The sequence below is a fragment of the Meriones unguiculatus genome, chromosome 15 (assembly GCF_030254825.1).
Source record: "Meriones unguiculatus strain TT.TT164.6M chromosome 15, Bangor_MerUng_6.1, whole genome shotgun sequence".
NCBI lineage: Eukaryota > Metazoa > Chordata > Mammalia > Rodentia > Muridae > Meriones > Meriones unguiculatus.
Window position 1 is genome coordinate 46866461 of NC_083362.1, and position 16295 is coordinate 46882755.

At 42.1% G+C, this 16295-nt stretch overlaps 1 protein-coding gene across 2 annotated transcripts in view; it reads right to left on the bottom strand.

Annotated features, from left to right (window-relative positions):
• Trak2 (trafficking kinesin protein 2) overlaps positions 1-16295 on the bottom strand; it is a 61718-nt gene that overhangs the window by 44679 nt on the left and 744 nt on the right. Inside the window, exon 1 of one of the 2 annotated variants that reach the window (XM_021652166.2) lies at positions 16072-16241. The exons of the other annotated variant lie outside the window; for it this stretch is intronic. The gene's annotated coding sequence lies outside the window, so the exon portion shown is untranslated. Of the gene's footprint in view, positions 1-16071; positions 16242-16295 lie in introns of those variants that run through there. 2 annotated transcript variants of the gene reach the window in all.

A 16295-nucleotide genomic window follows, 5' to 3' on the forward strand; every position in this document is an offset into this window, starting at 1 on the left:
CAGAGCAACAATATCAAAGGACAGAGGAGTCATACTAAACTGCTTAAGAGAACCGGATGTGGTGGCACATGCCTGTAATTCCAGCCCTCGCGAGGCAGAAGTGAGAGGACGGAGAGGATGGAGGGAGGAAGATACTAAAACAGACTCACTGCTATTTATATATCTTTAGTTTCATGCCTTTCTTCCCTCCATCCCCTCCTTTTCCCTCCATCACTGTCATGAACGGTTAGAAACACAGTAGTCAAAAGTCATTTAGGGACCCTCATAGCACAGTTTATGAAAAGGGAATGGGACAAAAAAAAAAAAGCTAAATATAAACTTCAAACGAGCCAACTAGTGTCACACTCAGTAAACAGTGGTGCACTACTTTTCTAAGAAAAACAATCTGATGCTTAAATTCAATCCTGTAAAATAGGCATTATCTTCTCTGTGCCACTTGGCAAAGGAGCTACATAATGCCATATAATATAAAAACTAGAATGTTTTAATCAAAGTTTTTCAAGGTAGGTTTCTTACAAGTTTGGTATGCCATATTTAAATGGCTGAAAGTTTGATAACCGAAGAAATTAAGTGTTACTAAAAGCATTATAATGATCATCAAATTTTACTGAGTAAACTGCACATTGCTCCCAGCTACACAGCTGGGAGAGAAGCTTTTCTCAGGAGGAAACTGTGGGGAAATGTTTGGTGAGCACGTGAGCCAAGACTGGGCTGCAGCCCAACCGCCAGGGAACATGTGGGAAAGTCACTCCGGGTGGAAGGTCGGAGGAGGCCGCACTGCTCTGCAGGGAACGGGGAGCAGTTGCCTCTTTTTCCTGAGCAGAGGGAACACAGGTCTAGAGGATGGCAGCAGCTGAGGGCCACAAGAATACCAAGACTGCAGAGGTTTGGGAAGGGGTTCCGCCATCTGTTTAGTTGTAGAGGGGCTAGAGCAGCAGCTCTCAGCTGGTGGGCTATGACCCCTTTTGGGGGTGTCGAGTGACCCTTTATAGGGGTCCGTACAAGTTATCCTGCATATCGGAGAGTTACAGTATGATTCCCAACAACAGCAAAATTATAGACATGAAGTAGCAACAAACTAATGTTAGGGCTAGGGTCACCACAACATGGGGAACTGTGTTACAGGGCCGCAGTGTTAAAGGTTGAGAATCACTGAGCTAGACATTCCTCTGACGTGTAAGTCACAGACATACTCACAGGGTACTTGCTGTCAAAAATTTACATCCCGGAATAGTAATAAAACCATCAGTTCAAAATCTTTCTTAAACAAGGAAAATATACATCTTTTTGACTACAGCAAAAGATGAAAAAAAATATGAACAGAGGTCTTTAAAATATGGGTAGCATAGAATAAGTAGTATAAAAATGTTTGTAGATTTCCTGTCATGTTAGCCAAAAACAGAGGAAACATCTCAAGTGGAGGTGTTTTACATAACAGGTTCTGAATAGATTGTAATATGTCCGTACCTCTGGGATGAGGCAGGCCAGAAAGCATTTTCAGTGTTGAGTGGCAAAATTAAGACACCAGATTACACCAAGAGGTTGGCAGTTGAGTTTCTAATGCCATATAATATTAAGAACTAACTAAACAGAGGCAACGTGCTGTCAGACTGAAGACCATTCCTGTAAAACATGCTCTTCAAATCAAGCAGCGAAGACCCCTTGAACTAGCACTTTGAATACAGCAGTAAGGAATATCAAAATTCTAAAAACAATAGCATACGCTATATTCTCTATGTGGCTCTAACAATAAGAATAATTTAGTTTTGCTATTCGAATCATCATAAATACTTCAGTGGCGTAAAAACTGTAGAACTTGGAGCTTTCAGAAACAGAAGTTCCCATAGGTCAGGTATCCAGAGCAAAACTGCAGGCACCGTGGCTCTTCAACAAAGCAGCTGTGCTCATGAGTATCCAAGAATTCAGTACGGCTTAAAGAGGGCTGAGTGATGGTCAGGGTGGAGCCTGTTTACCACAAACATATTTCTAAGTGCATGCAGCTCTGGAATTTTCTGCATGTTTAAGATGTATAAGTATTTTAATGTAATTCTATCACACAGAAGATTTTTCAGTTAGATTTAAACCTTGTTTTTCAAAGCCAGTTGTCACAGCAGTCCGGGAATTTAAGGCAAGATTTATGTTTTTTAGATTTATTTTTTGTTTATGTGTCTGAATGTGTCCCTGGTATGCAAGCCTGATGCCCACAGGGCTCAGAAGAGGACACAGATCCCCTGGAGCTGGAGTCACAGACTGCTGTAAGCCCCCTGTGCGCGCTGGGGACAAAGCTCGGGGCCTCTGCACGAACAAGTGCTCTTAACTGCGGAGCCACCTCTCCAGCCTTCAAGGTTAGTGAGTGAAAATGTGTATGTATGGATGATTTTTGTTTATCAATAAAATTTCAGGAAACAAAGAATAGAGAACTTTTTGAACTATGGCTACTGGTAACTCAGAAAATAACTGGAACCCAGACTTGAAGGATGCAATAACTGGGCAGTGAGGAAACTCACAAAGTCTTTCTCCACATGCCGTCTTTCTCACCTTAGAAATCACATTACCCCCAGGGCTCAGATCCTTTAGCTTTGTTGGTCTCTTTGTGGGGCTCCTGTCTCCTCCATGTCCCTCTAATCCCACCCCCCTCTCTTTCTCCATAAGACTCCCTGTACCCTGCCCAAAGTTTGGGCGTGAGTCTCAGCATCTGCTTCAATCCTCTGTTGGGTGGAGCCTTTCAGAGGACCCTCAATAGTAGGCTCCCATCCTGTTCCCTTTCTTCCACAGCTTCTGGTGTCTATCCTGTTTGCCATTCTGAATGAGATTTAAGTATCCTCCCTAGGGTCCTCCTTAGTGTTTAGCATCTTTAGGTCTTCAATAGGGATATATAATGAATAAACTATGAAGAAAAAAATTTAAAAAAAGAAGTCACATTACTTCAAAGACCTTCATTTCCAACTCCATGATAGTCACACCTCAAGTTTCTATCTTTAGCTCAAACTGCTATTACTTTGAATTTGGAAATATCATTATCAATTTATATGGGTACCATAAAACCTCACATTCTAAACTCAACTTTTTTTCTGATCTCCCATGATACTTGCTTTATTATTATTATTATTATTATTTTTTTTTTTTTTTTTCAAAACAGGGTTTCTCTGTATAGCCTTGGCTGCCCTGGACTCGCTTTGTAGACCAGGCTGTCCTTAAACTCACAGAGATTCTCCTGCCTCTGCTTCATGAGTGCTGGGATTATAAGCATGTGCCACCACAGCCAGCTTATCACTAGTTTTTACCCGCTTTACTTTATAGGCACGTGTAACTCTAGAATTAACCACATATCTCAAGCTCATCCATGATGCACAGCCTAAAACTTAGTCATCTTCCCCTCTTCTCTGCTCTTCAGTTCCCTAGACATTGCCACGGCCTTAGGCCACACCTCTCCCTTCAATAACTGCTGTTCGAATTCGCCTGCTCCACCCACCCGTTCTACTGCTAAGCCTTGAATGTCTTCAGTCTCTACACCCGTGGCAATCTGGGTTCTTGGGCAAATATTCCTATAAAGGAGAACATGCTAAGTATGGGCACAGATATGTAGTCCACTTTGCAAGCTTGCTCCTCATTTTGTGTACTGTGACACATCCTCCAGCCTTGGAAACTGAGCACACGGAGGCTTTAGGACCCAGCCCTGAGCTGGAAAAAGGAAGGTCCTTCTGAGCAACGCTAGCTCTTTGACCTTGAAGGCATAACCCCAAACATTCTGGTGAAATTCCAGACTTTACTAAAGAAAATGCCAAATGAAATTAGATTTAGAAGTTTCTAAGATCATTTTCTAATGGAAGCAATTTGGAATACTGGCGTAAGAGCTTCCTGAGTTTCAATGAAAAACTATGTTCACATCTTTGCTCAAAATTCTTTCCCAATACAGTATCTAGTGTAGACTGAGCACATACTGCACGTTGGCACTGACTTCAAAGCTCTCTACCCATAATCCCCTTTACCTCACAGTAGCCCCACAATGTAGATGTTACTGTCACCATTTTATAGACAGGATGCCAAGGGTTAATAGTTGAAAACTGCTGAAGCTAGTAAGAGCCAAGGATGAAACCCAAGCCCATTCTACAGCCTATTGATACCCCTAACCTCTGAAGTCTGACAAGTGCCTAGGAGAGAGAACAAGAAGTGTAGGTCATTTGAAAGGGCTTCAAAAATAACTGTAAAACAACTTTCCCAATTTTAAAAAAACATACACTGATTCCTGAATAAAGACTAAAAAAGCAAACAAATCCTCAGTTTGTTCATACACACACACACATACACACACACACACACACACACTTTTTTTTTTTAAGAGTTATCTGGGGCTGAAGAGATGGCTCAGCGGGTAAAGGTGCTTGTTGCCAGGCCTGACAACTTGAATTTGATGCCTGGTACCCACACGGTAGAAGGAAAGAATAAACTCCTGCAAGTTGTTCTCTGATCTCCACGTGCCCCTCCCCCCACTCACATAGTAATAATGGCAAAATAATAAACAAAAGCATAGATAATAAGATAATTTCCATTTACAGTTAAGGCACAATAGTAAGAAAGGGCAGAAACTGGTTAAGGGAGGGGAAGTGGCCACTTCTGTAAGCGACAGTTACTGTGTGTGCAATGTGCGCGTACCTAATGGCGTAATGTGAAGGCCGCCAAGGTCAGCCTTCAAACACCTCTTTCTGTCTGCATCAAACATCCAAGTTGCTTATTTCTTTATTTTAGATTTTTTTAATTCACTTCTAATCTTGTTTCTTCATCCCTTGAGCGGCTATCAACCCTTACACATGCCAGTGCCAGCCTGCCTCTCCCTTGCTAGCCCCATGTTGGGATGAGAACCAGATAACCAGGTTATCAGAGAAACAACAAGGTGTCTGTCTGAGACTGAACCTCAGGAACTGTTTTTCTACCCCTGGCACTTTCTTAAGTGCCTGTTCCCATCCTTTGAGCACCAGGGACTTGGTTGGCCGCCTTTTCTTCTTTTGGCACCATAACCAAGTACTTTTCCCTCCCACCTGCCGTTCTTTCTCCTAGACTGGCTATAAACACTCTGGTCTTTCTCTCCTGCCTCCCAGAAAGAATGGAGGTCCTCCTTCCTCCCTTTGTAAGAATTCTCCTGTTAACCTAGAGACCAGGAGTGGATTACAAGCACAGAAACCTTAATTTCTCATTGCAGTTTTGCTGGTGTTTACAGAATCCTCTTCTGCAGACAATGCTCTCCCAGAAGACAATGAGCTCATTTGCTGTCTTTCCCTCACTGCACTCAGAGCTCTCTGCTGCATCTTTTTGCATGACCCAAACCTAACAGCATTAACACACAGGGACAGCAGTGAGAGCCTGCTGGATTACTGAATGGAAATAAGTAAGTCTGATGTGGTGGCACAAGTCTCTGGAGGCACAGTCAGGCAGCTCTCTCTGAGTTTGAGGTCAGCCTAGTCTACACAGTGAGTTCTAGGACAGCAAGGACAATATAGAGAAACCCATCTCAAAACAAAACAAAAATGAACAAAACAACAACAACAAAAGAACCAACATAACCAGGTAAGCTATCAGAAGTAGTTTAGCAAACAAAGTTGATCATAAAAACAATTTCAGTCCAGTAACAATTAAATGAATTGCCTTAGAAAGCAAATTCAAGCTAAGACTAAACATTATAAAGAAGCGCCGTGTTGTGAAGAAGGGCTTTAGGAAAACTATACAAAATGGGCATTGTGGTCCAAGCCAATAACCTCAGTTTGGGAAGGTGAGTCCAGAAGACTATAAATTGGAGCCCAGCCTCGGCTACACAGGAAGAGTCATTAAAAGCTCCAACTAAAAGGGTTTGGTGTTCAATGACCTATCCTTTTATAGTAATAACAGTATCTAAGTACCCACTTTCCTTGTAGTAAATTAAAAACAAAAACAAAAAAAAAGGCCCAGTTTTGGCTCAGTGCTTAGACTTACTATGCTCTCTACTAAGCATGCACAGCTGATTGACAAACCATTTCAAACAATCAGATGGCTTAATACATTCACAGCTGCTCATATAGGCCTCACTTGTAGTCTTTTAATTTTGTGACTAAGAGAGAAAACAAAATCAACCTCAGTAACTTAGCAGGATAAAAATGCTTTGCTTTGAGTTTTACTTGTTTTCCAGTTGTTAAATATTACTTTAGGTCGAGCAGACCATCTCAGATGCATCGTTGCTGGTTTCTAGGCTCCTCTCTCCTCCCAGCCAATGCTCTTTCTTAACCAACAAGTTTCCCTTTGTCTTGATTTATATATAGCACTGGCCTGAATAACCAACTCCCTCCCCTGTATATGACATGAGAGCAGAGCTTTGGTGCTGGGACCCCAAACACCATTCACTTTAAATATGTTATCAGTCTTTGAGCACATTATGTTTTGAAATTGACTAGATTTTGAGTGAGGTAACCCAGAAGCAGAAAGACACAAATGGTATACACTCACTCATAAGTGGATATTAGACATACAATATAGGATAAACATACTAAAATCTATAGTCCTAAAGAAGCTAAACAACAAGGCCCTCAGGAAGATGCTCAATCCTCATTCAGAAGGGCAAACATGATAGACATCAGAAGCAGGAGAAGACTGGAACAGGACAGGAGCCTACCACAGTCGGCCTCTGAAAACTCTACTGATTGAGGTTTCAAAGCAGAGGCTGAGACTCAGAGCCAAACTTTGGGCAGAGTGCAGGGAATCTTATGGAAGAAGGGGGAGGTAGAAAGACCTGGAGAGGACAGGATCTCCAAAAGGACATCAACAGAGCCAATAAAACAGCCCTGGGGGCCCTGCAGAGACTGATACCCCAACCAAGGACAATGCATAGAGAGGACCTAAAACCCCGGCTCAGATGTAGCCCATAGACTCAGTCTCCAAGTGTGTTCCCTAGTAAGGGGACCAGGGGCTTTCTCTGCCATGAACTCAGTGACAGGCTCTCTGATCACCAACCCCTGATGGGGGAGCAGGCCACAGAGGAAGACAATGCAACCTGATAGGCTAGGGTCCAACAGAAAGGGAGAAGGACCCCCTCTATCAGTGGACTAGGAGAGGGGCATAGAGAAGATGGAGGGAAGATGGTATTGGGAGGAGGTGAGGGAGGGGCCACAGCCAGGGTACAAATTGAATAAATTGTAACAAATGATAATAATAAAAAAAAATTTAAGAAATTGACTACATTTAAAATATAAAAGTGTGCCTTCCAAGTTTTACTTAAATGTCCTTTCTCTTTGGAGACCATTCCACATCACCTCTTTCTCACCCATCTCTGACTCCCCTGCTCCCAATTCTCAGCAACTCGCTTATTGTTCACATCAACAAATGTCTAGGCTCTGGGGCTTCCATGCCCTCACACGCACACGTGACTGGGGTAAAGAGTGACACTCTCTGAGAGGCCGAGCTGCTATGTGTGTACATACACTATTACAAAATAATTCCATGCAAGCCACTTAATGGCCCCCTCCTGTCTTCTCTGAACCACGGTCCACTGGACACCGCTGACTAGCAACTTTACCATCTTCCCAGGCTTAATCCTGCTCAAAATCTTCTTTTGTAATCAGAGTCCCTTTCTGTAGCTCAAGTTGGACTGGAACTTCGTATGGCTGGCCTCCAACTTGTGCTCTTCATGCTCAGTCAAATGCTCTGTTATTAAAACTAGGTAAGAGTTTAAAAAACTCCCTTCCTCGGGACTTTGGAACTTCTCAACAGCCGTTGCCCTCTCAGGAGACACCCATTCAAGCTTCTTAGAAAATATTTCTTGTCCTTTTTTAGTTCCTCACCTCTCATTCATACCTCCTCCGTTCTGTACAGTGTGAACCCTCCAGAAAGCTCTCCTTTTTCTAACGTCCCCTCTGGTAACCAATCTGATTCATGCCTCTTTAGCCACTACATCATTTCTAGTTCAGCACTGACACCCTTCCTTAGCCTTCTTGGGGCCAACTTCTTCCCATGCTAATTCTCGGACTTTTCACTGAATTACCTTGGTAGTTTGAATGAAAAACGACCCTCACCCCAGGCTCATGTATTTGAATCCTCTATCCCCAGATGGTAGTGCTGTTTGGGAGGTTTTGAAACCTTTGGGGATGGGACCTTACTGGAAGAAATATGTCAGTAGGGAGAGGTGGGCTTTGCGGTTTTATAGCTTTATTCCACTTCCTGATTCTTTCCCTCTCTTCCTCCCCCATCTCTGTTTCCTGTGCTTCTGCCTCCTCCCCTGCCACAATGGACTCTATGCCTCTGGAACTGTAAGCCAAAATAAATTAAGTTGTTTTTGGTCAGAGCTACAGAAAAGTAACTAATGCCCTGACCCCAACTCCTTTAGAGCCTTATATCTGGTACTTGTGAAGTCTGACTGCAACATTTTCTTTTCTTGTTGCTTTTTCTTTTCTCATTTACCTTGTCTGTTAGCCCATCATTAGGGCACTTAGACACCTTCAGCATTAGCAGCACTCAGTCTGGTTCTTCACTCCCTTCCTGAGTGCTAGTCTTATTTCCTCCATCCTGGTTAGGATGGATTCATCGATTCTTTCTCATCCATCAGCAATCCTGGGAAGTCTACTACCATTAGGTATCTCAAATCTACCCACTGTTCCCTGTGCTTTCTTCCTTTATCCTATTTCAAGCCATCATCATCACCTCTTAGCCCTCAGGGGTCCAGCCATGATCTCCTGCTTCCCTTCCTTCTCTGAGGAGCAGCAGGAATCATGTTTGTAAAACAAAACTACTTAAAAAGAAAATAAAGTTTGGTGTTTTTTTTGTCTGTTTGTTTGTTTTTGATGACAGTCACTCTAACTGAAGTGAGATGGGCTCTTAAAGTAGTTTTAGTCTATATTTCCTGCTAGTTAAGGAAATAACTTTTAAAATACTTTTGGCCGTTTTTATTTTCTTTTGAGAACTGTCTGTTTGGCTCATTAACACATTTATTGATCCTACAGGAGTTTTGAAGTTTAATTTTGGGGTTCTTTATATATTCTATATACTAATCCCCTGTCAAACCTGTAGGGCGAAGATTCCCTTATACTCTGTAGTCTGTGTCTTCTCTTTGCTGACTGTTTCCCTTGTTAGGCAGCTTTTTAGTTTAATGCAACCCCATGGGTTATTTCCTTATGCTGTTAAAGAGTGTATACAGCTCTTGAGTAACACTCAGAGAACTAAACCAACACATCACAGAGATGCTTGCGCATCTACTCACTGCTGCACTATTCATACTAGCTAAGAAACAGAAGCAGGTTAAATATCCATCAACAGATAGACGGATAAAGAAAAGACGGAACATTTACACAGAGGCTAAGTAAACACTTAGCCATAAGAATGAACTCATGACATCTGAAGGAACATGGAGATCACTACATTAAGTAAAAGAAAGATAAAAATTGTGTTTTCTCTTGTATGCAGAATCTAGATTTAATTTTACGTGTTAGTGATTGTGTGTGTGAGAGGAGAGGAAGAAATCTTAAGGAGGGAAAGAGGGCTATGGAATATATGTGACATGAAGGCAGAAGGGGGAGCACTTCCAGGGGGAGGGAGCAGCAAGGAAGGGCACAGGGAACAGGGTTAGTAACGTGTGCACATGCGCACATGCATGAGAATGTCCTAGCGAAGCCCATTCCTTTGTACCAACTTAAAAATGGAGTAAAACCCCTCCAAATAGGCCCTGCCTACTCTCGTCTAGCCCTCTTCCACACTGCACTCACCCACAGAAACGTCTCATTTCCTTTCCCCTCCTTACCACACTCTCCTCTCAGCCTCTGTAGCTGGCTTGCTGGGTGAACACCCTTCCTGCTCTTTACAGCTAACGGCTTCTCACCTCAGGCCTCAGCCTACAAGTCACCCCTGGGATCGCATGGATCTAGTCAGCCTCCCAGCTTGCTCGCCTGTTTGTCCTCACTGATAGAATGGGGACTCAATGGTAAGGACTCAAACAATAACCTGACCAAATACACTACCAGAGCCCTGTTTTGTTTTTGTTTTTTTCAAATTAGAATTTTGTTTCTTTCAGTGTGGGGACTAATCTGGTGTCTCCTGCAAATACCCTACTGTATCTCCAGTTCTGGGACAAACTAGTAACTAAATTGTTGGAGAAATTCTTTCCCCACTGACTTGCATAATTTACTTTATCAATTCTTTTTGTCTGGTTGATTGGTTGGGTTTTTTGTTTTTGTTTTTCTCAAGGCAGGGTTTCACTGTGTATCTGTAGCTGGCTGTCCTGTACTTACTCTATGGACTAGGCTGGCCTGGAACTCACAGAGATCTGCGTGCCTCTGCCTCCCAAGCACTGGGACTAAAGGTGTGCGCCACCACTGCCTGGCTAATTTATCAACTCTTAAATTATGTCCTTAAAAAAAATTAAATAGTTTCTTCCCTTTTTTTATCTGACTTTTCTAAAGAAAAGAAACTCATCATCTGGCAAACACCAGAAGATAAACTCCAAAGACCTCACGATCTTTACAAAACGAAACAGCCCCACTTCTTTAATACCAGCACATCTGTACACTTGTTTCCTAGCGTAAAAAGCCTGCACTCCTGGGTGGTTGAACAGGATGTCCTCAAGACTCTGTGTGTCAGCAGCAAGGCTAGGAATGAAGTAGGCATGTTACATGGTAAGAGGTTAATTATAAAATGATTTCAAAAAAGAATTGTTAAGAAATTGTCAATAGGCTATATACCTAACAATTGCCAATAAATGCTTCTTGAATAAAACTAGTGTTAAAAATAGATACTATAGTGTACAACAGTCTCTACAAAAAGGAGATTAATGAGCGAAGGCACCTGAGCGCTAACAGGGACAGCGCTAATGATCTTGTGATCTAGATTAGATCTAGACTGTAATGATCTGAGAAATCTAAGAAAGCAAGATAATAAATATTTAATGGCCATTATAACATCTCTGTTCTGTAGACGGATAGCAGAGAAGAGGAGGTCATTTCTAGCTGAAACGTCTGTCTCCATACTAGATTTAAGATTTTAGTAGGTTTCTTAAGTTTGGAAGATTTGGCTAAGAACAAGGGCATCTATAAAACAAAGTAAGCAAGTAAACAAACACAAACCCAGAATCCAAGAGAAAAGAAAAGGAGTGGGGGAAGAGGTCCCAAAGCAGGTTAGCTATTAGTGTGAGGAAGGATTATCAGCCAAGGGTTTGGAGAGTTAAACCAAACCAGCTCAAGTTAAGAAGTCTGAACTTGATCCCACAGGAAAGTGGCATTCGAGAGGAATCGATGTGGACACAGAATACAGGATAAGGTTCAGGAAAAGAACGACCAGAGACAGAAGATAACTGGGGAATTTTTACCACATTTCACACAGGTTATTGGAAGAAAGGCCTAGGATGGTGGATGGCAACAGCAAGGATCTGCGAGATGGTGTAAACAGAACAAGTTAATGGGGGAACCGGGACTAGTTTTCCTTCCTTATAAAAAGACACCTTCCAGCATATGCTTCATTCATTCATGCTTAAAGTGGGACCAGAGAGGTGGACTCTCAAGACTTGTTCTTGCAGAGGACCCAGGTTCGGTCCTCAGTACCCATATGACAGCTCACAATTGTCCATCACTCTAGCCCCAAGGGTTGCAATGTCCTCTTCAAACTTCCAAGGCATGCACTCGTGCACAGACACGCACGTGAGCAAAATGCTCATATACATTAAAAAAAAAAAAGAAAAAGAAAAAGAATCTATCACCTCCCAACAAGCTGACTCTCCTGTTTCCTTTACCAACCAGACAACGAATTCAGCCAAAACAAAGGGAAGCATTTACTAGTTCTCTAAAAGCACCGGAAATCCTCAATCCTATAATTGGTCACATAATTTCTTCCAATTCTGATGTCCTCCCTCAATTCTACAAATCCAAATTCTAACCAGTGCAAATGCCTTCTTTCATCATGTTTTTCCAGGAGCCTCAACTCAAAATGAGCATTACCTCCTGTCATTCTTTTTGTTTGTTTTTAAATAAACATTTTAAGCCTTTTTAAAAAATAGTTATTCCTTATCTCCTCAGATAAACTGTCTATTACTTAGAACAAATATACTCATTTCCCTTTCTTCCTGCTTTCTGTCACACATGGTTGAATACCTTTAATTTTTTGTATTTTGGCTCTTCATTATTTGTGTGTACCTGGAAAAGCTACGTAGCCTATGTTTCTATATATTTGTGTATAAAAGGAGATTAACAGTACATATTTTATAGGCAGCCAGAGAAAGGGATTACAAGAGTGTAAATAATATAAAAGTGTCCCAAAGATAAAAGATCCCCCCCCCAAAAAAAATCACTCGTTAGGGTGGCAAATTACTGCACATTTTGTGATAGTTGTATAAAACTTTACAATCTATGAAAAAAAAATCAAACACAAAGCCAAAATTTAAGTAAAAATAGGTATATGCAAACTCTTTCTAAATCATCTGGCCTAAGATTGGCTGTGATTTTTTTTTCACTATATTTATTTATTTGGTGTGTATATGTGCTTGTCTGCACCCTGGTGCATAGGTGATGCCACAGGACAATCCATGGGACTCAGTTCTCTCAGTTCATCATGAGGGTCCCAGGGACCAATCTCAGGTGACAGGTGCCTTTACCCGGAGGGCCGTATCCCCACATCCAGCTGTGACTACTATAGTCTGCCTTATATTTTGAGAATTTAAGTTTCTTATAGTAAATAGCCACCTGAACTGGCATCCCTGCTTCAGCTTTTCTCCCATTTGCCACAGTCTTTCGAAAACGCAATGTACTGTTCTCCCACGGCTACAAAACCCTCCATTTTATTCCTTTGGTTTGAACCTCCTTGGATCTCATACAAAGTCATCCTTATCTTCCCAGCCCAGTCTCTAGCTTCATCTCTCAAAGCTTACCATGAAACCTGAATCACCTAGTCACATCTCAAAGGCTTTTTGTCCGCGATGCCCTTTGCCTGCAACACCTGTTTTGCTATTTGTTGGGACTACAAGGACAAAGTACCACAGACTGGACTGCTTAAATAAGAGGAATTTGTTTTCTCTGAGTTCAGAGAGCTGGAAGCCCAAAATAAAAATACTGGAAGGTTTGGTTTCCCCTGAGGCCTCTCTTCTTGGCCTTCTTGATAATTTTTACTTGCACCTTCCTTTCAGGTATATCTTTTTTTGTGTGTCCACTTCTTTTTTTCTTGTAAGAACACCTGTCAGTTTGCACTGGATCCCCTTAATGGTCTCATTTTAACTTAGTCACCTCAGAAGGCCTGCACAAATATAGATACATTCTCAGGCAAAGAGGCTTAGCTAGGGCTACCACATAAAAATTCTGAGAGGACATAATCGAGCCCGTTACAGCTCTTCCCCCCTTTCCCTACCCAAGCTAACTCCCATCTGTTTTTCCAAGACTGGCTCAAGCCTTCCCATCCTGGCTGATTCAGTGCCTTTTCTCTGTTTCTAGTCTCTGAGCACTGCTGAGCATATTGCTCAGTATACTAACACAACTCTTGCTTCTTTTCTCCAGGATATATTTCTCAGCAGTGAAGATTATCCTTATTACCTAAGACAGCAACTTAGAGTGAGTATTTAATAAAGATCTGATGAGAAGTAGAGGGAAGAGCATGTGCCTTGATGGAAAAGATACATAGGTTCAAATCCTGGCTCAAAATGTTAAATTTCCATTCTAACTAAAGTAGTTGTAATTTTTAATAAACAATTAAATCACAATAAAACTAGTTGGTTAGGGTTTTGTTACCCAGTTAGGAGCTTAGATGTTGAAGTAAAGGTTGGATCATGGCTGGTTTGACAGCCACTTCTGCCATTCAGTAATTAAATGAGTTGGAGCACATTTAATATTCTTCTGCTTTAGTTGTCTATCTGTCAAAACAAAACAAAACAAAACCCAAAAAACCTATGATGGTGCTATTATGGCAATAACTAGGTAAAACATCCCATTGGGTATCCAGCACACTGTATTATTTCTATGTTTCCTATTATTGCTATTACAAGAACACTGCAGGTCTGAACAGATATTATTGGATGTTCAATGTGACTATTACTTCAATGACTCAGGTTTCTTTCCAACTAAATAGAATAATGAGGTTCAAAACTTGTCCAGGGCCAGCAAGGTGGCTGAGAGATAAAGGCGCATGTCACCAACACTGATGACCTGAGTTTGATTCCCAGGACCCAAACAGCAGAAAGAGAAAACTGAATCCTACAAGCTATCCTCTGATCACCGCATGCATTCATGAATGAATGCTCCCAGGCACACATGCACAGCAATAAAGAAACAAACAAACCTCATTTTAAAAACTAGACAGGCATGGTAGGACGCCACTTTAATCTCAGTATTCAAAAGGCAAAGGCAGGCAGATTTCTGTGCGTTCTAGGTCAGCCAGGGTTACACAGTTAAATTCTGTCTCAAAAAAGTAAAACAAGAAAAAACAACAAGAAAACCCGAAACAAAAAAGGGAACCAGAGAGATGATATAAATGAGCTGTAGAAGAGATGAAAATAAGTATGAACGACAATGTTACCACCTCACACCCCTTATGTTGGCTTTACCATACTTTGGACGGCGAAATAAAAAACTTAAAAGGAAAATTTTCATATTCTTTATAACTATGGATATAAAGCATTTACAGTGAAGAATAATAACTGTAGAACCATAAAGCCTGAGAATTGAAGACCTTTGTGATTCAAGTCCAACCCTATCATTTAAAAAAAAAAACATAAGTGCATCCAGGTAGAACTGGAATGAGCTCTTAGTGTCTTAATGAGCAGTTCTTTGAGGGATGAGACTAGGAGGCAGAGCGTACAATTTGTTCAGAGTACTAAAGTAGGGGTTATGGACTTATCCATATTTAAGGTATGATGGAACTACTATGAGGAAATGGAAACAAAATGAAAAATTCTTTGTAACCATTCGGTCTTTAGGATAAATGATACCTGATCCATAGCTTTGTAGCAAAGCAGGTCTACATGTAAATCTCGACTTGTTACATAAAGTCTTCTGAGCCTCACATTATGAGCACCTGGTTTGTTAACGTGATTATGTGAACCATGTGCGGAAAACGCTGAACTGGGTGCCTGGCAGACTTCAAGTATGCAGACACTGATTCTTTCCTTCTTCCTTCCATCACATAAGTAAAAATGTGTAAGATGAAAGACACCGTCTTTCACATAGGTATGTGCTGCTGGTTAAACACGTCTGAGCCTTGCTGGATACTACTTACTTTTAAAAATAGAAAGCTGGATGGTTGCTGAGATGATAAAGTGCTTTTAATTTAGCCCTTCCCCACCACCAAATGTCCTTCACAACTTGTTTTCAAGTGTCATGTCACCACCATTAATATTCTACTTGGAGATCACTGTGGCTCAGACTTTTAATAGGACAGCAAAGATTTGAAGGTCACAAAATTTTTTACTAAGGCAGAGCAAGAACTCTGAGTCCAGTTCATCTCGTTCTGTGGTCCATATAAGCGAGGTGAATTTCCAGCGAAAAATTACCATCTTTCCTGATGCAGAAAAAGGTGCACAAGCAGGGAACTGACTTCACTACCATAACTGTGATTTAAAAAAAAAAAAAAAAGTTTGGGACTCAGAAGTGCTGGCACTGGAAAGGCCACCTGCCAATTATTCATTCTTTTCACTTCAACCTAAAGTCCACGTTTTTTGTTTTTTTTTTTATCTCTTTCCATTTTTCTTTTAAAAGACATGTGACGTCTGGCTCTAAATCAATTGCAAAGAAAAGCCCTACACAGAAAGAGCCCTTTCTAGCGTCCTCTCCTCCCATTCATATCACAGATGGCCACCGACAGCTTAGGGTTTAACGTCCAGACACTAAAGCCACTCATCCTCCAGATGGATGCTGTCTGGCAGAGGATGGGAAGCTGCCAATCCTCGGAGGTGCAGATGGGGTGAACCCGGAGGCTAGCGCCCATCTCCCATCACTTTGCACCCACACTCGGAAAACATCCCTTTCCCATCTCGGGGCGGGGACCTCCCGCGAGTGACCTCCGGGGACCGGAGGGACGGGGGCAGGAAGGCTCCCCTGCCTTCGGGAGAAGTTGACAAGAGCAAGTTCTAGTCACACGCGGAAGGTTACTCACGGGGACGGCCCGGGGTCGTCGCTCCTCCGCCCGCACTCGCTCAGGAAGAAGTCCCTAACGCTGCGGCAGCCTGAGAGCAGCAGCCGAAGCTGCCGCCGCCGCAGCTAACCGCACGGGCGTGGCAGGCACTGGCGGGCGGCTTTTCACATCATCATTCGGCGACCTTGGATCTGCAGTGACGCCGGGTCAATGGCAGCCCCTACTCTGCTAGGAAAGCTAGGAAA